At 56.2% G+C, this 3,745-nt stretch overlaps 1 non-coding gene across 1 annotated transcript; it reads left to right on the top strand.

Annotated features, from left to right (window-relative positions):
• The first annotated feature begins 994 nt into the window (after positions 1-994).
• LOC147727791 (U6 spliceosomal RNA) lies at positions 995-1,097 on the top strand. The gene has a single exon (XR_015309686.1). It is a non-coding gene; the product is annotated as a U6 spliceosomal RNA (small nuclear RNA).
• Positions 1,098-3,745: the final 2,648 nt, after the last annotated feature.

Here is a 3,745-nt window from a genome sequence, read left to right as displayed (position 1 = left end):
TGCAGTGGCCTGGGCCACTGACTCCGGTCCACGGGGTTCATGGTTCGATCCCCGGCGCTGGCCGCGGGTTGCTCCAGCGCCATGTGACTCTGGGCTATAGCTTGCTTACTCTGCCTGATGCCCACCAGCGCCTTGACGCCTATTGCTCATTCTGGATTTCTTTTTCTTTCATGTACTGGGACCAGCTTCATGTCGCCCTTTTGGAAACTGTTGGGGTTTCGGCCTTTCTTCGGATTTTCTTCCTCTGTTGCATCTGGTGGGTCTTGGCTTCTGCAATTGCGCTGCGGGGCTTGTCCATTTCCAGGGAGCTCTTGACTGTCTTCCTTTCCCATGTTTGGATTGCCGTGGGGTTTCCAGAGAATCTGTGCCCATCGCTTCTCTGGATGTTCTCTTGCACTGGTGGCCTGTTGCCTCTTCTCTGCAGGTGCCTCTTTTGTGTCCTGAGTTCTGTTGCAGGTGTACAAGGACCCGGATCTTTCTCCATGCCCTGGTTTATGTCCTTGCTTTCTCCGTTATGGGATTTGGCAGACACTTTGCCTATTTCCGTTCCTGTGGACTCTGTTGTGGCCAGTCTTGTGGGTTATCCTTCCATGGTTGCTGGTCACATTCTGTGGGACGGTATGGACGAGTGGGTAGTTTCTGCCCTGTGGATGTCTTCTGCAGCTTCTCATCTGGTTATTCGTTCTGGCATTTATTGGGAGTACATTGCCCAGTCTTTGCTGGCTGATTTCGAGTCCCTGTTTTCGTCCATGCAGAAGGGTCCCAGTTGTCCGGAGTTGCTGGAGTGTATGGAGCGCCTGGTGGTGTTTCTGTCGGCCATCGCCTTTGTTCCTGTATGGTGGGATTCTGATGTGTCCTGTGGTTCCTCTGTTGCTGCCCACCGTGTCCTATTACTATGGGATTGGATGTCGGACGCGGCCCAGCGTTCCTTGGCTTTGCGGCTGCCTTTCTCTGGTGCCCGTCTGTTTGGTGTCTCGCTGGAGGAAATTCTGCAGTGCTCGCTTCGGTAGCACATATACTATATTTGGAACGATACAGGAAAGTTTTACTTGGCCCCTGTGCAAGGATGACACGCTAATTTGTGGAGCATTCCTTTACAGTATACACATGGTCCCTGAGGGGTGCCGGGTCTGGTCCGCGGCGTTCCTGACTGGGCTGCCCTTTGGGACGTTATCGCTGATCCCGCCACCTGGCCTTGTTGCACAGGGTCTAGACTTGTTTGTACGGATGATCCCGTTCTTGATGGAGGCCCTCCAGATGGTTCTTCCGTTTGTCCGGTCGGGTTGGGTGTTCTCCACGCTCGACCTCGACTCCGGTGGCTGTAATGGTTCGGCATTTCCTGCGATTCTGCCTGGAGGATCAGCGCTGGCCATTCTGTGTCCTCCCCTTTGGTCTTCGGTCAGCCCCCCGGGTGTTCACCATGGTGGTGGCTCCCTTGGTGGGCCATCTAAGTCTCCTGGGGGTGTGCTCCCGTATTTGGGTGTCTGGATGGTTCAGGCTCCGTCCCTGGAGGTTGTGTCTCACCACTGTCTCTTGTCCATGTCTGTGCTCAGGGACCACGGGTTTTTGTTCAACTTGCCCGTATGTCGCCTGGAGCCTGCGACCCGGAGGACCTTCATCGGTGCAGTGTTCGATTCTGTGTTGGGCGGGGTGTTCCTGACGGACGCCCAGATTCGTCGCCTCCAATCCTTGCTGAGGTGCTTGTTGTCCTGAGCATTGGCTCCCATCCTTCAGTGGCTGGAGGTTCGTGGCCACGTGGCTGCTTCTGTTTTGAGTGGACTCCATGGTTAGAGCGTCAGACCCTGATGCGGGGTGTCTAGCCCGGGACCAGGGTTCAATTCCCCGCCTCGGCGGGTCTTGGGCTCAAATTTCCACGGACCTGGTAATTTTTGTTGGGCCTGGGTTCCTCTGCGGCCTCTGCTGTGGCATGTGCAGCGGTGGGTCCCCTTTCCTGTCCTGGACTCTGCGGTTCCTGTTCCTAGGTCTGTGGATGTTGTGTCTGCTCTCCGGTGGTGGCTGGACCCCTTCCGCCTTTCCGTGGGGATGTTGTTTTGTCCTCTGGTTGTGACCACGGATGCCTGAACCTCGGGCTGGGGCGCAACTCTGGCCCGTTGGGTGGTGCTGGCGCATTGGCTCCCGTCGGAGTCTCGCAGGTCATCCAACTGGAGGGAGTTGTGTGCAGTGGAGAGGGCGCTTTGTTATTTTCGTCTTCGTCTGGAAGGTTGCCATGTCATGGTGCGATCGGACTACACAGTGACTGTGGCATCTCTGAATCTCAAGGGGGGGCCCCGCGGTTCTTCCCTGAATCTGGTGGCCTGTTCCATCTCGGCTAGGGCGGAGCTTCTTCTTCTGGCCCTGTCTGCTCCGCACATTGGGGGTGTGGTCAATGTGGTGGCGGACTCCCTGAGTCGGTGGTTTCCCTCATCTCTGTCCCTGTGTTTGGCTCCCGGGACCTTTCGGATGCTTTGCCTGGGGTTCAGGACTCCGGCTCTGGTCTTGTTTGCCTTGGGGTCCGATGCCCTGGTGCCCCTGTTCTGCTCTGGGTCTCCAGAGGTGTTCACATGGGGGTGGATGCCATGTCTCTCCTTTAGCCTCCCTGTTTTTTCTGTGCCTTTACTCCCTTTCCTTTGATTCCTGATTTTCTGCTGACGGTTCTGCAGGAGGGGGCTCAGGTGGTGGCAGAGCTGCCTCGCTGGCTGAGGAAGTCCTGGTTTCCTCTGCTGCTGGGCCTGCCGATGGGGCCTCCTTGGCTTCTGCCCCGTCACCCCTCTCCTCTGAGATCTCCGTCCCTCTTTCTGGTTCCCCTCTCCGTGGCGGTTTGGGGGTTGGACGGATGTCTCTTGGGACCCGTGGTCTGCCCGACCACTTGCTTTGGTGCTGCGGGCTTCTCATAGGTAGTCTACTTTGTCTTCCTATTCGGAGAGCTGGTCTTCTTTTTTGAGGTGGTGTTCCTCCTCTGGTTGCCTTGCTGGGCCTTTGGGCTGCTTTCCGTGCCTTCCGGGTCCCGGATTCCTTTCTTTATTCTGATGGCTTGTTGGTTTTCTCGCCTTTTTCGGAATTTCTCTCTTCTCCTTCTGGTCGCTCTTTGGTGCTCTTTGGTGCTCCCTTGGGGTATCTCCTTGGTCTTGGGGGTTTTGCAGTCTTCCCCTTTTGACCCTTTGGAGTCTGTGGACCTTGAATTTCTGTCCTGCCTGGTGGCTTTTCTGTTCTTTCTTTTGGCCTCACACAAGCCTTGTCCATTTCTGTGGCTTGTTCTGGGGTGTTTCGCTCTTCTGACTCTCTCTCCGTGCCCTTTAGCTTGGCTGGTTTGGCTACGGCTGCTTCCAGGCTCTCTTTGGGTCGCTGGTTTATGGCGGTCTTTGCTCTTGCCTCTTTTGGTGCTGGTTTGCCATGTCCAGCGGGGGTCCTGGCGCGTTCCACTCGGGGCGTGTCTGCCTCCTGGGCTGCTTACCTGGGTGTGTCTCTTGGTGTGTTTGTCAGCCAGGGTCCTGGGCCTCCGAGTCCGCGTTCGTGCAGCACTCCTGGTTGGGTTGTGCCTTTTCTGACTGGACCAGTTTTTGGTCGTGGGGTGTTGCTGGCTGTGGGGGGTTTTCTCTCCGCTCTGATTCTGTTTGTTTCTTGCAACTTTATCTTGCTGCACTCCTTTGTGTCTGGTCTGTGTTTTGTTGTGTGGTTGCCAAAGGCCTGTTTTGGGCGTTGCTTTGGTATGCCTCATATGTGATGACTGGGTCGAGGACGAGGGACG

The sequence above is a fragment of the Lissotriton vulgaris genome, chromosome 3_1, assembly GCF_964263255.1.
Source record: "Lissotriton vulgaris chromosome 3_1, aLisVul1.2, whole genome shotgun sequence".
Lineage (NCBI taxonomy): Eukaryota > Metazoa > Chordata > Amphibia > Caudata > Salamandridae > Lissotriton > Lissotriton vulgaris.
This window is presented reverse-complemented; position numbering and strand designations above follow the sequence as displayed.